A 22,390-nucleotide genomic window follows, 5' to 3' on the forward strand; every position below is an offset into this window, starting at 1 on the left:
GGGAGGGAGGAAGAGTGGAAGGAGGAAGGAAACAAGGAAAAGGAAGGAAGGGGAAGGAAGGAAAATAGAAGAAAGAGAAAACAATGAAAGAGAAGAATTAGGAGAGAAGATAGAAGGAAAGGAGACTTACAAGAAGAGAAAGAAGCATGGGATGGGAGGAGGGCAAAAAAGAGCAGAGAGGGAAGGAAAAAAGCAGTAATGGGAGAGAGAAATGGAAGACAGGGAAAAGGAGAAAGGAGATAAGGAGGAAATAGAGAAAGAAGAAAGAGACAAAAAGACTGGGAGGGAGATGAAGAATTGGTCAGAGTAGGAGAGAGAAAAGAGAAAGAAAAGTGTCAGGGTATATTTATATTGGGATTTAGAAAGAAAGAAAGGGTGTTCCTCTCTTTCCTCTGAGCTCTCGCACTAGACAGACATCTTCATTGCTAAGTGGAAGGATATTTTCTTTTCTCTTTTGTCAGTGAGCTGCCAGAATTACAGGCATCTGACTTGAGAGGGATGTTGAATTTGCCTAATCCATTTTGGATTTTCTGGGTGACATTTCCTGGCTACATCTGAGTGTCACATCATTAAATAGTTTCTTTTATTAGGGCAAAAACTTGGGCTTTGGCAAAATCTCAACAACACAGGAATGTCAATGATGTTGATGTGATGAGAAATTAGAAAGTGTCACTCAGGCGTGTTTTGTGGTGGGAGGTTCTGAGGTCTTACATTGCACTTAATCTCTGTCCAGAGGGCTTTTGAGATGAGTAGGCTCATTTCTTTCTCATAAATGGAGATTGGGTGTTTTGCAGAATATTCTGAAATCCATCTGTAAATATGAAGGTATTTGGGGATAGGGGGCAATTTGTTTTCAGCCTTCTTTAATGATGATTGATGAGTGTGATTCTGTAATTCTCAGCTGTGATTATCCCCCAGGATAAGTTCCTACATGCTCTCATCCTCCAAGGGCTCCTCTCTCTGTGTAAGGCCAACATCTCATGACTGGATGAGTTTATCTTGTGGTTTACTTAGGACAAATGAAACCAGGCTTTCTTTCAGACATGATGCCTGAGTCTAGACAGGCTCCTAGCATTATGCCCTAACTTTTTAATGGAGACAGTGGCCCACACCCAAACATTGCCATAGAGGAAAGAGCACAGTTTGCTTTCTATAGGATTATTTAGAGATGAAATACAGTGGTGTGCAAGAGCCAGATCCTACAGACTGCTTGAAGCCATTCATGAAATTTTCATCCTGAGCATTTACACCTTGGAAATGAGGAAACTTTACAAATCAGAACTGATTTCTCGTTTTGTGGATTATCTAAACTTAAGAAAGTGGTAGAGAAATTGTTAATCATGCCAATTATACTTAAAAAGTGTGTTATGCATCTTTTTCCCCCCTGGACAGCTGGTTGTTAAATGTTACCATCACATCCCTAAAGAAAGAAAGGGAGGGGTGTGGAGGGAAAGAAAGAGGAGGGGAGGATAAGGGAAAGGAGAGGAGGAGAGGCAAGGGCAGGAGAGGGAGGGCAGGAGAGGGGAGGGCAGGGGAGGGCACGGGAGGGAAAGGATCACCTCAGATAATAATAACTGCCCAGTCTGCATCACAGAGTTATTGGAAGGATCAAATGAGATGTTATGTAAAGCCTCTTGTAAGCTTTGTACAGCACTATGAAAGTGTGAGGATTGTCATTAGACAGTAGTTCATTATGTTGAGTTTAGAAAATGTGTTAGTCTTAGATCCAGAAAGTCCCTTAAGGTCATGTCTACACATGCAAAGTGATTTGGATAATTGAGGCAATTATTTGGATAATTGAAGCAAGACAAAACCTTTTCTTTGATCTGAGTTTTTAAAGGGCTTCCAAAAGAGAGAGAGAGAGAGAGAGAGAGAGAGAGAGAGAGAGAGAGAGAACATGTCAAAACACTTTGAAGAGTAAAAAGCACTATACAAACTCAGGATGTTCTTATGAAGCAACTAGGTCTGGTTAAGAATCTGACTTAGGAATCATGAAGTCACAGTTCCAAGTTTTGTGACCTGCTTCTCTGCATCTCAGTTTACCTATCTGTAAAATGTGGGATATTATTGCTACTTAATTTTTAAGATAAAATTAATTGAGAAATAGAAAGCACTGTGGAAGCCCTAGACATGCAAGGATTTGTCACTGTTACTCTTAGTCTCATCCAAATACAGCCTGGACCATCGACCAACATCACACCTTATACCAAAAAAAGGTCAAAATGGGTACTTGATTTAGACATAAAGGGTGATACCATAGGTAAATTAGGAAAAAACGGAATAGTTTACCTCTCAGATCTATGGAGAGGAGAAGAATTTATGGCCAAACAAGAGATAGAGAATATTATGAAATGCAAAATGGATGGTTTTGATTACATTAAATTAAAAAAGGTTTGTACAAACAGAAGCAATGCATCCAAAATTAGAAGGGAAGCAAAAAGCTGGGAAACAATTTTTACAGCCAATATTTCTGATAAAGACCTAATTTCTAAAATATATAGGGAACTAAATCAAATTTATAAGAATGCAAGTCATTCCCCAATTGAGAAATGGTCAAAGGATATAAATAGGCAATTTTCAGATGAAGAAATCAAAGCTATCTATTGGCATATGAAAAAATGCTCTAAATCACTACTGATTAGAGAAATGCAAATTAAAACAACTCTGAGGTACCACCTCACACCTATCAGATTGGCTAATATAACAAAAAAGGATAATAATAAATGTTGGAGAAGCTGTGGAAAAATTGAAACATGAATGCATTGTTGGTGGAGTTGTGAACTGATCCAACCATTCTGGGGAGCAATTTGGAACTATGTCCAAAAGACTATAAAACTGCATACTCTTTGACCCAGCAAGCAATACCACTATTAGGTCTTTTCCCCAAAAAGATCATAAAAAAGGGAAAAGGACCTACATGTACAAAAAATATTCATAGCTGCTCTTTTTGTGGTGGCAAAGAATTGGAAATTGAGGGGATGCCCATCATTTGGAGAATGGCTGAACAAGCTGTGGTATATGAATGTAACAGAATACTATTGTGCTGAAAAAAATGTCAGGAGAACATTGTACACAGTATCAACAACACTGTGTGAGGATCAATTGTGGTAGACTTACCTCTTCTCAGCAATACAATGATCCAAGATAATTCCAAAGGACTCATGATGGAAAATGCTCTCCACATCCAGAAAAAACGAACTGTGGAATCTGGATGCAGCTTGAACCATACTGTTTCTACTTTTTTGTGTTTTTGTTTTTTGTTTTTTTGAGGTTTTTCCCTTTTGTTCTGATTCTTCTTTCACAATATGACTAAAGCAGAAATATGCTTTAAAAAAAAAAACCAAATAGAGCCTGGACTATGAAAACCTGTGGACTTTGAATGACACAAAGGGGGTTTGGAAAATATCTTATCACAACTAGATGAGCATTTAAGTCACTTCTGACATTGTTTGTTTCTATTGTAAGGACTCTTCCAGCTCTGTCATTCTATGTTATGGATTTTAAGAGCTCTTCCATCTCCAAGGGTCCATCTTCCATATTCTAAAGATCCTTCCCTATGCCAAAAGTGCAATCAAACTATGCATACCCTTTGTTCCAGCAATACTACTATTAGTTCTGCCTCCCAAAGAGATCATAAAAAGGGAAAAGGACCCACATGTACAAAAATACTTATAACCATTCTTTTTGTAGTAGCAAAGAATTGGAAACTGAGGGGATACCCATCATTTGGGGAATGGCTGAACAGGTATTTGAACATAATGGAATACTATTGTGTAGAAATGATGAGCAGGTATATTTCAGAAAAAACCTTGAAAGATTTACATGAACTGATGCAAAGTGAAGTGAGCAGAACCATGAGAACATTGTAACAGCAACACTGTGTGATGATCAACTGTGAAAGACTTAACTGTCCTCAGTAAGACAATGATCCCCTTAAGACAATTCCAAAAGACTCATGATGGAAAATGAAATCCACATCCAGAGAAAGAACTGATGGAGTCTGAATGCAGATCAAAGCATACTATTTTCACTTTCTTTATTTTAGTTCAGAGTTTTTTTCCTTTTGTTCTGTTTCCTCTTTTATAACATGACTAATACGGAAATATGTTTTCCATGATTGCACATATATAACCTATATCAAATTACTTACTATCTCAGGGAGGAGGGAGGGGAGGAAGGGAGAAAATTTGGAACTCAAAAATTTATAAAAAAAGAATGTTAAAAATTGTCTTTATATGTAATTGGAAAAAATAAAATATAATTTAAAAGAGAAAAAGGCCCTTCCAGCTTTGATATTCAATATTCTGCATTCTAAGGTCCCTTCTAGCTCTCAGAATTTACACTCTATATTTTAGGATCTTTCTCATCTCTAACATTCTTATATCCTAAGATTCCTTCCCAGTTCTGAAGTTCCATGTTCTAGAGTCTGAGGTCTCCGTCAGTTCTAATATTCTATGTTCTAAGGTCTCTCCAGATTGAACATTCTGTGATTCCTTGAGCCATGTAATTCAGGCCGAAACCCCACCCTTTCCAGAACTACATGAATGCTTAAACAGAAATAATGTTTTTTAAACCTCCAGAGATTTACAAAAAGTCACAAAGACAGCAAGGGGGCGCAATGGAAAGATCATTGGGCCTGGAGTCAGGAAGACCTGACTTCAAATCCAGCCTCAGACAGCTGACCCTTGGCAAGTCACATCACCCTGCTTTCCTCAGTTTCCTTATATGTAAAATGATCTGGAGAAGGAAGTGTCAAACCATGCCAGTATCTTTGCCAAGAAAACCCCAAATGGGGTCACTAATAGTCAGACGTGACTGAAACGACCAAACAGCTTGACTATTTGTCTGCCTTATAATCTCATATTGATTTTGTTCTTTTTTTTTTTCCAGGAAGAATGATAATGAAGAAAGTGACTTGAAAATCTTGTCCTTTTTTTCCAGGATGGATGCTGGAATCATCATGCCACAGGAGACACAACTCCTTCAAGACCTGAGGCTTCTTGGTGCGATGGTAAATGAACAATTCAAAAAGAAACTGTCATGATTCCCAAGGCAGGAAGCCTCTGGCTACAGACCTTCTGCAAGGCCCCTCTGGCCCAGTGAGACTGTCAAAGGGTGGGATCACCATCAGAATTAGAAATGGAAAAAGGGAGTGCAAGAAGATGAATGAGTCCTCCTCCAGAGACCAGTTAGCTCAACTATCTCCTCCCATCCTGCTCAGATTAAGTCATTCTCTGATGCTGCCAGGAATTCTAATATTTAACTGAAAACTGCCTTCCTAAATCACTGTAATCAAAAAACTGAGTCACTGAATCAACACTTTCCCTGACTTCTGGGGGACTTGATGATACTTCTAGGGAATGATCTCACTGCTGTAGGCCCAAACCCTTCTCTTGTCCCCTTCCATATCCTTAGTCCTGCTCAACTCAGCTCCTTCCCCATCCCCCTGCCCCTGGCCAGGCCCACTGAGCAGTCCTTCCATGATATGTTTTCAGGAGTTCCAATAATGGGCTACACTGGTTATGTCATTCTGGGCAGCGACTTACCATCTCAGTGCCAGAAGGACCTCTCAAAGTTGCAGAAAAGGGGCTAATCTGCTTTGGTAGAGAATTTCCTTCACCAGAAGCTTACAGGTCCAGTGGGAAAACACCAAGAATAAATCCTCCCTTTATAATTCTCAAAGTGCTTCTAGTCTACAAGGGAGCTATTACATATAAAAAAATAATTAAAATATCATAGGCAATTAGGTGGCATAGTGGAGAGAATGCTGGACTTAGAGTCAGAAGATCTGAATTCAAATCCAACCTTAAACACCTATTAGCTATATGACCCTGAGCAAGTCACTTAACCTGCCTGCCTCAGTTTCCAATTCTGTAAAATGGAGATAATAATAGCACCTACCCCTTAAACTTAGGGTTGTTGTGAAGATAAAAATGAGATAACATTTGTAAAATGCTTTGCAAACCTTGAACCTTGAAGATAATATTTCTAAAGTGCTTTGCAAATGCTAGCTATTATAATACAAAGTGGCGTGATAGGATCCAAGGAGAGAGACAGAAAAAGCTTTAATAAAATTTAAGTAGGGAGAGAACACCACCAGTTGGTGGTAGTAGAAGAGGCTTCATTGAGGTGAGTACACCTGAGCTAAGTCTTAGAGTCAGAAAAAGATTTTAAAAGGCAGTGACAAGGAGCCAATTCCAAGCATGGGACATGGGCTTGAATACAGAGGTGGAATGAGTATAGTAGGGTGAGATCAGAGAACAACATGGCTATAAGGAAAAGTACATTAAGGGAAGAGAAGCACAGTAGTATTGTAAATGTAGGTTGGACCCACTTTGTGGAAGTCTTTAAACAGGCTAAGGACTTTGTATTTTGTTCTCTAGATGAAAGAGAGCCACTGAGGGATTTTGAGCAGGAAACTACCATGTACCATGGTCAGTTGTGTACATTAGGAAGATTACTTGGGCAGTTGGGTGAAAGATGGAGTGGAGAGTTAAAGCACTAGAGACCAGGTGAGAGGAGATGAAGACTTGACCTAGGATGGGGTACAAGTAAGTGGGAGAAAAGGATAGATATGAGTCTTGTGGAAGCAGAATTTGTAGGACTTGGCAATGGATTGGACCTTGAGTGCAAAGAAGAGGAGTAAACAATTCTGATGTTTGAACATGGGTGACTATTGGTGATGATCCAACCAACCAAAGAAGGAAATTGGTAAGAGGAGCAGGTTATGAGAAGATGATAATTCTAGTGTTGGACATGTTCAATTTGAGGTGCTGGTGGGGCATTTGGATGGTGATATCTATATTAGGCAGTTGGAGATACTGGTTAACATCTCAGAGGCACAAATGGGGTTGGATAGATTTGGCGGACACCTGCGTAGAAGTGATCATTGTTAAGGTCACTAAGAGAGAGAAAAGAGATGATCAATGATATGCATTGAAGTAGATGGCTGCTACAGTCCCTTCCAATCCTAAAATTCTGTGATTCTGAGGATAAATTTTTGAGAGATAGCCTCACTTAGGGGATAGAAGGAAGATGAGGAACCACTGAAGAAAACCAAGAAGTGACTGCATGGATAGAAAAGGAAAGCAAGAGAAGGTGGTGGACTTTTAGTGGGGAATGTGGATAGATGTTGGGGGGGTGGGGAGGGGATGGGGGACTCTTAGAGAAGTGCGTGAAATGGGGGCAGGAGGGTGGGGGGAAAGATAAAGTAACAAGGATAGGGTAAAAAGAGGGGCTGAGGAGGAAAATAGTGAGTAAAAATAAGATGGAGGGAAACTTTGAATGTGGATGGGATGTTTACAGCAGCTCTCTTTGCAGTGGCAAAGAACTGGGAATTGCAGGAATCCCAATCAATTGGGGAATGGCTGAACAATTTGTGGTGTATGCTTGTGCTGGAATACTACTGTGCTACAAGAAATGATGAGCTCAATGATCTTAGAAAGGTATGGAAAGACTTTCATGAAATGATGAAGAGTGAAATAAGCAGAACAGAGAACATTGTATTCAGTAATAGCAATATTGTTTCAAGAATGACTGAGAAAAATAATAATAAATAAATAAAAAAGGAATGACTTTGAGAGACTAAGCAATTTTGACTATTATAAATATAGAAATTAAAAATAAGGGATCTTTAAAGATGCTATCTGCATCCAGAGAAAGAACTGATAAATAGATGTATAGAATAATTATACACACACACACACACATATGTGCCTATTTTTGTCTAATAGTTGCCATCTCTAAGGTAAGGGGAAGGAAAAAAAAAAGAAATGTATGTGATAACTTTCTTGTATATTTGGAGGGAATAGCAAATTGTATATGTTAGATTTCCAACTTCAGGTACAATCATCTTTTTCATTGTACTGTGTTATGGAAATGCTTGTTTTGTTCATGAATTGAAAATAAAATAAATTTGTAATATGGGAGAGAGAGAGAGAGAGGTGTGAACAATGTCAAATGTAGAAGATCAAAAAAGTTGTGTCAAAAATAAAAGGCAGGAGGGGCAGCTAGGTGGTACAGTGGATAGACCACCCACCCTGGATTCAGGAGGACCTGAGTTCAAATCTGACCTCAGACACTTGACACTTACTAGCTGTGTGACCCTGGACAAGTCACTTAACCCTCATTGCCCCACCAAAATAATAATAATAATAATAATAATAATAATAGGCAGGGGGCAGCTAGGTGGCACAGTGGATAAAGCACCAGCCCTGGATTCAGGAGGACCTGAGTTCAAATCCGGCCTCAGACACTTGACACTTACTAGCTGTGTCACCCTGGGCAAGTCACTTAACCCCCATTGCCCCACCCTCCAAAAATGTTACAAATGGAAATTAGTCTCAGCAATTAAGAGGTCACTGTAAACTAAGGAGGCAGTATTTTCAATAGAGGGTTGGAAGCCAAAGTACAATAGACTGATAAGTGAAACATGGTAAGTGGAGGCAGTGAGCAGAGACTTTTCTTTCCAGAAGTTTAACAATGAAGAGGAGGAGAGATGCAAGATGGATGGTATGTTTTGAGGCTAGGAGGGTCAGCAGAAGGGAATATTTTGTTTTATTTTTTGGGGAAAGGAGAGGCCTAAAGATAGAAGCCAGTTGCTGGGGAGAGATTGAAGATGAAAGAACATGATTGACAGGGCAAGTTCCTGAAAGACACAAGGGGAGGACTGGGCTTCACAAGGGGGATGGCCACCTTTCTCCAAGCCTGTGGCAAAGGAGGAGATGGACAGGAGAGTCACAAAGATGTTTTCTTTCTTTCTTTTTCTTTTTTTTTTTTGGTGGGGCAATGAGGGTTAAGTGACTTGCCCAGGGTCACATAGCTAGTTAGTGTCAAGTGTCTGAGGCTGGATTTGAACTCAGGTCCTCCTGGATCCAAGGCTAGTGCTTTATCCACTGAACCACCTAGCTGCCCCCATAAAGATGTTTTGAGGTGTGAAAGATGAGAAATGAGGGACCTCATGACAGATGGCCTTAATCTTCTCAGTAAAACAATAGTCAAGACCACTGCTGAGAGACTGGGATGAAACAGACTTGGGATTTTGAGGAGAAATGGTTCAGAACAGCCTCTGTGAGGAATGTAATAGAAGAAATAAAAGTATTTCTGTGTTAGCAAGGAAGCCAGACTTTCCTCTTGCAGTCTCCTCCACAGCAGGCCACATCTTTCTTGTCCTTAGATTCATGGGGCCAAGAGGGAGTCATCGGCCTCCTTGCTCTCTCCACTCTTGGTTCCCGTTGTAGCTGCCAGCCCATCATTCCAACCCCATCGCTTAACTTATTATTTCAAAGCCAGTATCATCTGTTTATATCATCCTTTCCAACCCCCAGTACATTCCCCCCCCACCTTCCTCAAGACCTCAACACCAAATCTCCTCTCCACCTAATCAGTCCTTCCCATCATCCTCAATGATGATAGCATCATCCATGCTGACAACCCTCTCGCTGCCCTGATCTCATCATTCTTCAGGCTCCTCAGCCCCAGTGGCCTTCGTCTCCTCTTCACTTTAGCCAATCAGAAGCATGAAGCCCTTACCCAGTTTAACTTGGCCACTACTCAGCATTGCTCCCTTTCTATGATTTCAATCTCTGAAATTCTCCCTTTGTGACCACAGTCCATATCCTTTACCTTCCACATCTCTGCTTCCCTTATTCCTGCTTCACCCATTCTTTTTCATCTTTGTGGCCTTGCTGTTATCATGGATAACTGAGAGTTCAACTAAAAATAACAATAAAAATTGCCTACCTCTAAAAGTTTCCTTATGGTTATAAATTGCTCCTGCCTGTTAGGATTTGCTATGTTTGCAAACTATGAGCCAATCTCCTGGTTTTGTTTTTTGTTTGTATTGTTTTTCAGATAAATGATTCTCTGGCGCCAATAAGATAATGTGATGTGACCTACCGTTCCCTACTCCCACCCCTGGTTTTTAAGTGGAAACTCTTTCCTCTTCTCCAGGCTTTAAATTCAAATTCTACCTCCTCCTTGAAGCCCTCCCTGATTGCCAGCCCTTCCTCCTCTGAATTTATTATACATATGCTGCTAAGGTCACTCATTTGGCTCATAGCCTATGTTATGTTATACTATTATTTAGCTTCTAAACCCAAGAAGCATTTAGTTCAGTTCAATAAAATTGACTGAGTCCCTACTATATCCAAAGGCCTATGCTAGGCTCTGAGCTACAAGTATGACCCTAGTCACAAAGACCATTGGTATGATACTCTCTCCTGATTGGTAGTGATCAATGCCCCTTGCCAGGAAGAAGAGTGGGGTGGAGTTGGCCAAGAGGGGAGAGAGGAGTACTCTTGAGTTCTCTACAAGTCACTGAAGTCTCTTCAGGCCCTGCAGTTTTTTGAGATGCTTATAGCTTTCACTTTAAGAGAAGAGACAGAAGATGCCAACCCTTTACAGGTTACTGAAGGAAAAGAGTCTGGGAAAAAATCAACATGAGAGGGGCTGGCAGTTTCTATCAGCTTTGTCCACACTTTGCTACACTTGAGACTTTGGGGAATTTCCCCTTGGATAAAAACTAGAACTTCCCTTTCTTGGTTGAGCTGAAGTATCTTATCCCCAGTGGGAGAGCTCCTTAGTTCTGTATTGTCTGCTATATACTCTCACATGTATACTTTCTTTGATTTCTATTTTGCCACCCATTTGGATAAATAGGTTCCTTAACTAAGTGCTGTCTGTGTTCATTGTGGAACTAAGAATAGGGAAAAAAGCCTTGAATATAAAGTCTGGGGGTCCTACTTCCCCCCATTAATAAAACAGCTATCAGAAGTTAACAAACCTGAAAATCATACCTCCTAGGCTAGCACTATCTAAGGAGGGAGATAAATATAATTCTAGCCTAGTAACCCCTCTCTCCAAGGAGATCCGAGTGGTCAAACTTGAATCTCAACATCCTGTTCCTCCTCCTGGCAGGAAATAAAGTCTCTCTTGGAGAAGGGTAGGGAGAGATAAGCCTAGAGATATCTATTTTTCTTTCCTTCTAGCCACAGGATAACACCCTGATTCTACCTGTAAGGATCAGCCCCTCTTTACATAAGACAGGAATAAGAAACAAAGAGAGGAAGCATCACAGAATGGAGTCAGCACTGGGCCTGGAATTACAAAGACCTAGCTAGGCTCAAGTCACACCCAGAATACCCACTAGCTTTATGACCTTGGGTAAGCCAATTTAACTTCTCAGAGTTTCAGGTAACTCTTACATCAATAAAATCACAGATCCTTGGTATAGTGGTGGCACTCACTACGGTTATATTAAATACTCAAACTTTTCATTAGGTGAAAGCACTTGACCTTTGTCCTAAGATACACACACACACCACGATGAAATAGTCCAGTCACTTTGAGAGTAGCATTCTCCTTTGGGGAAATCACTATTTACTTTAGTAATTATTCAGTCACAGGTAGAGCCTTATTTTAATAGGTCCAATCAGCTCAGAAAGGGTGATGCCAGATGCGAATCAGCAGCTTAAAATCCAAATAACAAAAATAAAAATATTTTTAAATATTGCCCTAAAAAAACAAAACAACAAGTCAGACAAAACAGCAACTCTCACAAAAGGTGAGGATGGCTTTCCATTCATGTTCAAATCACACACATCTTCTCAGATGTGTGTCTTATGTTCCTGCTGGTTGTAGGATCCCTGAGGACAGGGGCTGTTGTGGCTCTGTACCCACAGAACCAGGCTCAGTGGTCTGTGAGAAGTCTCTTCCCAGAAGCCAACAGTCACTCTCAGAGAAAGCCTCGAGGTTCATGACAAAGCTCTTGTCAGCAGCCCCTGGCAATGAGCTCTCAGACCTCAGTCGGCCCCTTGTTCCCTCGCCTCTTGCCTTTGACAAGCATATTTATTGAGGCAATTCTGCAGGAATCCCCAGTGCTCCTGGACAAATCCAGTCAAATCAAATCATAGGGAAAAATTTCAGGTATTTCATTCCCAAAGGTGCATCTCCAGCAAACAATACGGCAGATTGGTTACCCAGACCTGTGCTTCCATCCATCAATCTGTGTAAGCACAGTCATATTTTCTGTTGGGGCTTAGGTTTAGTATGTGTTGCATACTGAGGCAGTATTATCCCTGCTTCTAATGACTAAAAGCAGCCATATTCAGTGGGAAGAATTCAGGCTAGACTGAAGGAAGAATTCTCTTATCCCAAGCAGAAATAAAACACGAAAATAATTTGTTCTCAGTGGCTTCACCTCATCTTCCTTAGAGGATAAAGCTCAAACACTTTAGCTGGCCTTCAAGGCTGTCCTCAATTTTATTCCAATCTCCCTTTCCTGTGTTATCTCCCCTATTAATTCCATATCCCCTATTCATTCATATCCAATTGGATTGTTCACAATTCCAAGAACATGCCCTGTGATTTCCCTCCTCCCCAACTCATGCTGTGTGCCACTACTTAAATTACCTCTCTTCCCATCTCCACCTGTTGAAATTCTACTCTTCTTTGCAGGTTCTGATCAAATGCCACTTCCTTCTTAAAGCTTTCTCTGATACCTTAATCTGGAATTCATTTCTCCCTCAATCCAGGGTACTTTGTGACACTTCTCAGTCTTCTTAGCCCTGCCAGCTTCAATCTTCTGGGTCTGTGGAATTACGAGCTCCTTGGGCATAGGAACTGCATCTTATTGTTCACCTTTGTACCCTTCACAGTATGGGAGGGCAGGACAAGAGCCACTCAATTAGAGGTGCCCAATTAACATTTGTCTGTAGATTGATTTCCCATGAAAGGTCATTCCATGTTTTTCACAGACCTGTAAACATCTACTTAATTGTCATCTATATAGAATGGGTTCAGTGGGATCCTGGCTGATAGCAGGACACCCTAAATGATCTCTCGAGACCTTCTCCCTCCCTTCCTAGACATCCCTTGCCCTTTTCAAGGTGGGAAACCCGCCCATTGGTGGAACAAGTTTCTATTTCTCTCCTGTTCCCGGGACTAAAAAGCACCTTTCATGGTTACTCTTTATGTGTCTGAGCTCAAGAGCCCATTGCTAAACCGATTATAGCCCAGCTGCATACTGTTTTATTTTCATAACCTTCCAAACCTCCCCATGACCCTCAGATTCCCTGCATTTACAGGTCCCTCACTGCCACCCCCAGAGGAGAGCCTGCTGTTTCTTTTAGGCGTGCCCCTTCTCACTCCCATACCACAAACCTTCCCATCTCTGGCACATTGGCCCTGGACTGTGTGTTCACAGTTTGCTGCAGGACAACTGACCTCTCTGCTGACGGAATAGACTCATTTACATTCCCCACCTCCTTTAATAATTCCTAACCACAAACCAGGCTTTGGTGACCTGGAAAGTCTCATCTGGGAGGAAGCCCTGGGTCTGTGGCCAGCTACCACAATGGCACTCACTCAGGAGGAGGGTTTCTGAAACCCTGGGCATATGCAGAGCCTTAGAGAAGGAGCATAATCCCTGCTTGTTAAGGGGCCAGAATTAGGCTACACCATAAAAGCCTGTTTGTATAGAAAATCCACTACTTACAGAACACCCCTCTCATATGGAAAATGGACAGCTTGAATAACAACACTTGCAAGGAGCCCAGACAGAGCCCACCACACTATTTGCACAAAAACTATGCCCAAGTAAATTGCATCAGGTTGGGGAAAACGGGGTGGGGGTGCGTTATATTTTTTTTTTAAGGAGGAAAAACATGATGCTTTAAAAGTTGTTTGCTTCTCCATCCAGTCAACAATCCCTGCCTATGCTTGTGGCTATGGGAGAAGCTAAGGAAAAAGCAAATAGAGATCTTTGCATGAGAAAGGAGGCTTCATTTGGACTTTGATGGATGAGTAGAATTGGACCAGGGAGGGGCACTGGTTATAGCAAAAGTTCAAAGGCGGACATTGGGGACACATGGAGTTAGCCTAGAGTGATAGAAAGAGCAGCAGTTTGGAACTGGGAGAGCTGTTTTCCAATTCCAGTGCTGTCAGTCATTTCTTGTGTGGCCCTTGGCAAGTCATTTCTCTAGGGCTCAGTTTCTCCTCTATAAAACGATGAGGTTGTATGAGATGAATAAGATGATCACTGGTTCTCTCCCACCTCTGAATCCCATAAGCCTTTAGTCTTTTGTGTCTAATGTGTGGACTAAGGGTTCCTGCAAAGCTCTCTGCCCTTTGAAGAGCTTACTAACCCCCTGGAAGAGAAAAGTCAGTGTTGAAATAGAACACATGAAGGTGGACTTCCAGGGCAGAGCCAAAATGGCAGAGGAAAGGCAGTGAGCTCTCAAACTCATGACACAATCGCTCTAAAAAACACTGAAATAATGCCATAGGATAATGCCTAGAGCAGCAAAACCCACAGAAGAATGTACTGAAATCATCTTCTAACCAAGAACGGCTTGGAAGATCAGAAGGAGGGATCTGTTGTGCTGGTACAGAAGTGGAGTCCAACCCCACAGTCACACTGACACAGATCCAGTCCCAGGAAGGCCTCACCAGAGAAGGAGACCCCCAGAGCCTCTGAATCAGCTGCAGTGCCAGTGCCATCTGGAACTAAGGTCACAGTCTGGAGAGAGGGCTGAGCCCTGGGCAGGGGCGAAATTACAGGGGTCTATGCTGGTGCTGAGGCTGAAGTTGGGTTTTTCACCCCTGCTGGGAACCAGGAGGTAGGCTTGAGTAGCAGTGGCCCAGGTGGGGGAGGGGCACAGGCTCGTCAGAGCTGACAACCACAACACACAAAGTTGCTTGATTAGCAAGTTGGTCTGGGATCATCTACGGACCAGGGAACAGGCCAGGAAAGTGAAGAACCTGCCCCTCCTTAAATCATACCACTTGGGACCCCCTGAAGCTTGGGATACTGCAGCCTGGAAACAGTGCCCCACTTTAAGGAGCTAAAAGTCAAGTAAAAGAAAGGCAAGATGAGCAGACAGAAAAAGGTGAGGACCATAGAAAGTTTCTTCAGTGACAAGGAAGACCAAGGGGCACCCTCAGAGATAGATGTCAATGTCAGGGCCCCTATATCTAAAGCTTCCAAGAAAATATGAATTGGTCTCAGGCCATAGAGGCATTCAAAAAGGACTTTGAAGATAAAGTTAGAGAGGTAGAGGAAAAAATGGAAAGAGAAATGAGGGTGATGCAGGAAAGACATGAGAAAAAAGTCAACAGCTTGAAAAGTCAAATTGGCCAAATGGAAAAGGAGATACAAAAGCTCTCTGATGAAAATAATTGCCTAAGAATTAGGATTGAACAAATGGAAGCTAGTGACTTTATGAGAAACCAAGACACAATAAAGCAAATCCAAATGAATAAAAAAAATAGGGGGCAATGTGAAATATCTTCTTGGAAAAACTGATGACCTAGAAAATAGGTCCAGGAGAGATAATTTGAAAATTATTGGTCTACCTGAAAACCATGATCAAGGAAAGGGCTTAGACATCATCTTCCAAGAAATTGTCAGGGAAAATTGCCCTGATATTCTAGAAGCAGAAGGTAAAATAGACATTGAAAGAATCCACCCATCACCTCCTAAAAGAGATCCCAAAAGGAAAACTCCTAGGAATATTATAGCCAAATTCCAGAGCTCTCAGGTCAAGGAAAAAATATTGTAAGCTGCCAAAAAGAAAAAATTCAAGTACTGTGGAGCCCCAGTCAGGATAACACAAGATCTAGCAGCTTCTACATTAAAGGACTGGAGGGCATGGAGTATGATATTCCAGAGGACAAAGGAATTGGGATTACAACCAAGAATCACCTACCCAGCAAGACTGATTATAATCTTTCAGAGGAAAAAATGGGACTTTAAAGAAAAAAGAAGACTTTCAGGTATTCATGATGAAAAGACCTGAACTGAATGGCAAATTTGACTTTCAAATACAAGACCTTAGAGAACCATAAAAAAAAAAATTGGAATTGGGGGATATACCTGGGATCGTGCAGTGGGTGACTGTCTTGTGTCTGAGGCCGGGTTTTGGCTGGGATCCCCCTGGGTCCAGGGTGGATGCTTTGTTCACTGTGTCACCTAGCTGCCCCATGGTAACATCTTTAGGGTTAAATTGAGGGGTGAGGGGAATGCAGTGGGGTAGGGGGAAGGGCAGAGATGAAATCCTACATGAAAGAAAGAGGAAAAGGCTTATGGAGTGGGGAAAGAGATGGGGGAGGAACAGGGCAGTAAATTAATTTTACACTCATCAGAAAAGGTTCAAAGACCTTAAACTCATAAGAGTTTCCTCAAGGAGGAAATAACACACACAACCAATTGGGTGGAGTAATCTATTTAATCTGGGCAGCAAATGAGCCTAACACTCATCAGAATTGGCTCAAAGACCTCAATATCATTAGAATTGGCTCAAGGAGGGAATAACATACACACTCAACTGGGTGAAGTAATCTCTATAACCCTGCAGGAAAATAGGAGGGGAAGAGGATAAAGAGAGAGGGGCAAAAGAAGGAAGGGCAGACTGGGGGAGGGGACAGACAGAAGCAAATCCCTTTTGAAGAGGGATAGGATGAAAGAAGATGGTTAATAGAATAAATATCACAGGGAAGGGAATAGGATGGAAGAGAAACAGTTTATGGTAGTAATCATGAAAAAGAGAAAAAGGGGGGAAAATTGTACAAAAAATATTTATAGCAACTCTGTGGTGGCTAAGAATTGAGAATCAAGGGAATGTCCATCAATTGAGGAATGACAGAAGAAGCTGTGGTATATGATTGTAGTGGATTGGTATTGTGCCATAGGAAATGACAAACAGGATGATCCCAGAAAAACCTGGAAAGACTCATGAACTGATGTATAGTGAAGTGAGCAGAGCTAGGAGGACATTGTGCATAGTGACAGCAGTATTGTTCAATGAGCAATTGTGAATGGCTTAACTACTCTCAGCAATGCAATGATCCAAGACAATCCCAAGGGACTAATGACAAAGCTTACTATCCACCCCCATAGAAAGCACTGATAAAAAGAGCACTTTTGGATTATACATATATAACCTGATTGCTGTCTTGTGGAGGGGGAGGAGAGGGAGAGAAGGAGGAAGAAAAATTTGGAACTCTAAATCTTATGAAAATGAATGTTGAAAACTACCCTTACATGTAACTGGAAAAAAATTAAATAAATGTTTGTTGCAAGAAAGGATGAGCAGGCAGATTTCAGAAAAACCTGGAAATACTTAAGTGACTGAGTGAAGTAAGCAGAACCAGGAGAACATTGTACACAGTAATAGCAACACTGTGTGATGATCAACTGTGATAGACTTAGATCTTCTTAGCAATACAACAGTACAAGATAGTTCCAAAGGACTCTTGATGGAAAATGTTCTCCACCTCCAGAAAAAAAAAAAAACCAACAACTGTGGATTCTGAATGCAGATTGAACCATACTGTTTCTACTTTTGTTTTTGTTTTTTTCTTTTTTGAGGTTTTCCCCTTATGTTCTGATTCTTCTTTCACAACATGACTAATGCAGAAATATGTTTAATGTGATTGTACATATGTAACCTATATGGGATTGCTTTCTGTTTTGGGGAAGGGAGAGGAAAAGGAGGAAGGGAGAAAAAGTTGGAACTAAAATACTTATGAAACCAAATGTTGAAAACTATCTTTATATGTAACTAGAAAATAATAAAATACTTTTATGATTTAAAAAAAGAAATAGAACACATGAGAGGCCAGTTCAGTGTGGTGCAGGGAAGAGAAAAGAGGATGGCAAACCCTGTTTCTGCCACCAATCCACTTACTAGGCACCAGATGACCTCAGACAATTCCCTTCTGCCTTCCTTCCCAAACTCTGAGTCTCAGCTTCTATGTTTATCAAAGAGAGGACAAGGTCCAGATGAAATGGGATTGAAGGGCCCAACCTGCTCTGAAACTGATGATTCCATGATTTTGTTTTCCAATCCCTAGGCATTCCTGGGCCTGCTGGAAGTCTGTCAATAGTGCCCAGTGAACATTATGCCTAGATTTAATTAAGAAGTAAGAAATAGCACTGTCCCATAATGCTTAACAGCAGGGAACAAAAGAGATATTCTTACTGTGCCGACTACTGAAGTTGTATGAGCCATGAAAGAGGTATTGTTAGACGAATATTAAATATACATGTGCATATTAAATATTCAGCTCATAGTCTTTGTTCAGGTTGTGCCTTTCCTGGTCTCTCCTTTCAAAGTTCATAGAAAACAAACCCAATTCTATATTGGTTGCCAGAAAGGGGCCTCCAATTTTCATTTGGTATTAATAATGTCAATTGCCCATCTGTACAAAGTCCAAATGAACTTGGCTGTACTGTTGAAAGAACATTTCTTGGAATCCATCCACAACATTTTTTGGCTATTTTGTATGTTCTATAAGTTGAATTCAAGCTCTCTCTTTCTCTGTTTTTCTCCCTCTGTCTGTCTCTGTCTCTATCTCTCTCTGCTTCTAACTTCTAGCAACCCTCTCCTTCAGCCCTGCTTGACTAAGAACAGGTGGAATATGTTCAGGTCCCTTTTAGCCCTGAATGACCTTTAAAGGGAAGCAGTAGAAACATTAACCCCAGAGCCAGCACAAATGAATGGAGAGGGACCTTTAGCCCAGGTACTGATCCCAAGGAGGACATCCTCTTACAACTTGTACAAGATTCTCCTCCTGTTTCCCCCTAGATGTGCCTGGCTGTTCTCAGTTCAGAATAGGGCAAACCTCCAGTGCCTCGACTCTTAGGAGAAATGAATTTCCCAGTATTTGGTTTAATAACTATTATCCAGGCTGAAGTCAATTCCTTTCTCACACTATTTTTGGCCCGTGTGGTAAACCTTCAGGCTTCAGTTCAGCTTAGACATTGTGAAGTTTATTTGCCAGAGAGTTGTTTGACCTGATGCTATTTCTTTATGGACTGATGAAGACAGCTTGAAGAGGTCTTCCTCTAAGCCACTGAAGAGCCAGGAGCTAGACCCAAACTGATAGGGAATCAGATTTGGGGTAAGAGAAGAGGGAGGGGTTCTTTGGCACAGGATTCAGTCATGGGGAATAGCTCATTGGTCAGCTGACCTGAAGGTTCCAAAAAAGAGCCTGATGAGTTATCTGAAGAGTCCTTTTCTCCACTTGGGTGAGAGGAGACACCATGTTGAACCACAGGACCTTAGAGCTAGAGCTGGGAGGGAACTTAGTGGCCGCATAGTCCTACTCCCTTATTTTGCAGATGAGGGAATTGAGGTCCAAAGACATGAAGTGTCTTGCCCAAGGTCACACAGGTAGTAAGCATTAGAGGCAGGATTTGAACCCAAGTTCTTAAATTCCAATCAATCAGCAAGCATTTACTAAGCACCTGTCAGGCACTGTTCTGGGTGTTGCAGATACAAATACAGAGTGAAACAACTCTTTGTCTCAAGGAGAAGACATTCTATCAAGTGAAACAACATGTACATAAGTATAAGTATATACACAATAGGTATAAACAGAATACAAAATAAATACAAGGTTGTTAGGGAAGGAGAACCCCAACAGTTGGGTTAGTGTTCTTTCCATTGCACCACATTGCCTGTATGTGAAACTGGGGAGAGTCAGAGGCATTGGGGGAGAGAGAGGCAGTGGGTTAGAAAGTCTCAATCATAGAGAGCTAATTCCTTTGCTGCCACTTTCCCCAGGCCTTCCTGAAGAATCGGAAGCTTCATAATTGGAAAAGAATTTAGAGGTCATTCAATCTGACCATTACTTCCCCATTTTATAGATAAGGAAATTGGACCATGAAAGACAAATTAACTTGCCTGAGATTCTACAGGTAGTAAGATTCAAGCTCATATCTTCTAATACCAGTACTCTTTTCATTATACTGCCATACTAAACAACAAAGGGCAAAATGGGATACTTGCTGTACAAAAGTATTGAGAGCAGCTCTTTTTATGTAGGCAAAGAACCAGGAAGGCAACAAGATGGCCCGGTTGATAGAGCACCTGACCTGGAGTCACAAAGACTCATCTTCCTGAGTTCAAATCTGGCCTCAGACATTTAATAGCTGTGTGACTCTGAGCAAGTCATTTAACCCTGTTTGCTCCAGTTTCCTCATCTGTAAAATGAGCTGGAGAAGGAAATGGCAAAACCAGTCCAGTATCTTTGCCAAGAAAACCCCAAATGGGGTCACAAAGAGTCAGACATGACAGAAAACAACTGGACAACAACAAAAGAAGTAGAAACTAAGTGGGGAAGGGGTACTCAAATATTGAGAAATGATTGAACAATGTATGTATATGAATTAATAGAATACTATTGTGCTATAAGAAATGAAGCAGAGAAAAGTTTCAAAGAAACCTGGGAAGACAAGGATGAAGAAATGCAGAGTCGAGTAAGAAGAAAGAAAAGAACCATTTACACAATAAGATTTAAAAAAAAATAAGCTTGAAGGGCAGCTAGGTGGTGCAGTGGATAAAGCACTGGCCTTGGATTCAGGAGAACCTGAGTTCAAATTTGGCCTCAGACACTTGACACTTATTAGCTGTGTGACCTTGGGCAAGTCACTTAACCCTCACTGCCCTGCAAAAAAAAAAATAAATAATAATAATAATAATAATAAGCTTGAAAAACTTAGGCACTCTGATCAGCACAATGACCAAATATACTTTTGGAGGTCCAATGCTGAAGCCTTCTACCCACCTCTTGAGACAGAAAGGAGATAGACTCAAGGTGAACATTGAGAAATATGTCTTTTTGGACATGGTCAATGAAAGATTTTGCTTGACTCTGCATATTTGTTCAAAGGTTTTGTTTTCTTTTTTCCTTTTCCCTATGGGGGTGGGGAGTGGAAGGGAAAGAAAATTGATTTTTATTGAGAAATAATTCATTCATTTTTTAAAAGTAAATTCTCCCATCTTTCACTAGGACTCCGTTTCTGTGGACTTCCAGTTTTTAACCTTGGACGGGCCCCTAATTGATAAGTCTATAATATCTTCCTAACTTTATTCCTGGACTTTGGGGATGGCTTAAAGACCTCTGCCCCAGTTCATGACACCCCATAATACTTGTCATTTGTGTTATCTTGGATAAATCACTTAATATTTCTGGGCCTCAGTTTCCTCCATCTTAAAATGAGGTGGTTGGAGTAGATGTCTTCTGAGATACCTTCTGGCTCTAAATCCCTTTTCTTATAATCTGAAGAAATTGGGTAGTAGTCAGAATCTTTGGTGAGAGGTGTGAGCCAAGAGAGAGAGAATGAGTAGAAATGGAGAGGAACCCACCAGAGATTACGTAACCAGTTTAACACTAGGGAAGACAAATCACACAAAGAGCTAAATCAGAATAATGATTTATATCTAATCTTGGGGAACCTTTAAACATGGCTGATGAGAAATACCGCAATAACTCAGAACCATTAAAACCTAATCTGACAGCAGCAATCAGTTATTGGATATTAAGAAGTAACATGTGGTAGAGCTAAGAGGGAATTCAGTCAGTCTGGGCTGAGCAAGCTTCTTTTGTTATCTTGAGAAGAGAATAATTTGTATGGTGACTGTGGGGGCAGGTAGGTGGCACATGGATAGAGTGCCAGGAGCCTGGAGTCAAGAATACCTGAATTCAAATCTGACCTCAGACACTTACTAGCTATGTCACCCTGGACAAGTCACTTACCTTCTGTCTTCCTCAATTTCTTCAACTGTAAAACAAATATAGCACCTATGTCACATAGTTGTACAAATGAGATATTTGTAAAGCACTTAGCACAGTGCCTGGCACATAGTAGGCACTTAATAAATGCTTGTTCCTTCCCCTCTCTAAAAGGTCAGACTTCCTAGGAGGGGGATTTTAGAAGATGCTCCTGGCTATAAAGACTGACTGTGGAGAAGTAGAAAAGGTCCCTTTTCCTATTTTAAGAATAATTCCTTAAAGGGCAGCTAGGTGGCGTAGTGGATAAAGCACTGGCCCAGGATTCAGGAGGACCTGAGTTCAAATCCGATCCTCAGACACTTGACACTTACTAGCTGTGTGACCCTAGGCAAATCACCCCTCATTGCCCCGCAGAAAGAAAGAAAGAAGGAAGGAAGGAAGGAAGGAAGGAAGGAAGGAAGGAAGGAAGGAAGGAAGGAAGGAAGGAAGGAAGGAAGGAAGGGAAAGAAAGAAAGAAAGAAAGAAAGAAAGAAAGAAAGAAAGAAAGAAAGAAAGAAAGAAAGAAAGAAAGAAAGAAAGAAAGAAAGAAAGAAAGAAAGAAAGAAAGAAAGAAAATAATTCCTTAAGCAAAGCTTGTAAGATGGTGCTGGAGAGTGTAAAGAATGTGGCCTTGGGTCCAAATCTTGGCTCTTCCACTTCCCAGCTGTGTGACCTTGGGCAGGTTATTTAATTTCTCTGGGTCCTAGCCTCTTCATGTGTTCAATGAAAGACTAGCACAAGATAATCTTCTGGGGTTTTCTTGGCAAAGATACTGGAGTGGTTTGTCATCTCCTTATGATCCTAATGTATGGCTAATCTTATGCTAGGCATT

Source organism: Dromiciops gliroides, chromosome 2 (assembly GCF_019393635.1).
Source record: "Dromiciops gliroides isolate mDroGli1 chromosome 2, mDroGli1.pri, whole genome shotgun sequence".
Taxonomy (NCBI): domain Eukaryota; kingdom Metazoa; phylum Chordata; class Mammalia; order Microbiotheria; family Microbiotheriidae; genus Dromiciops; species Dromiciops gliroides.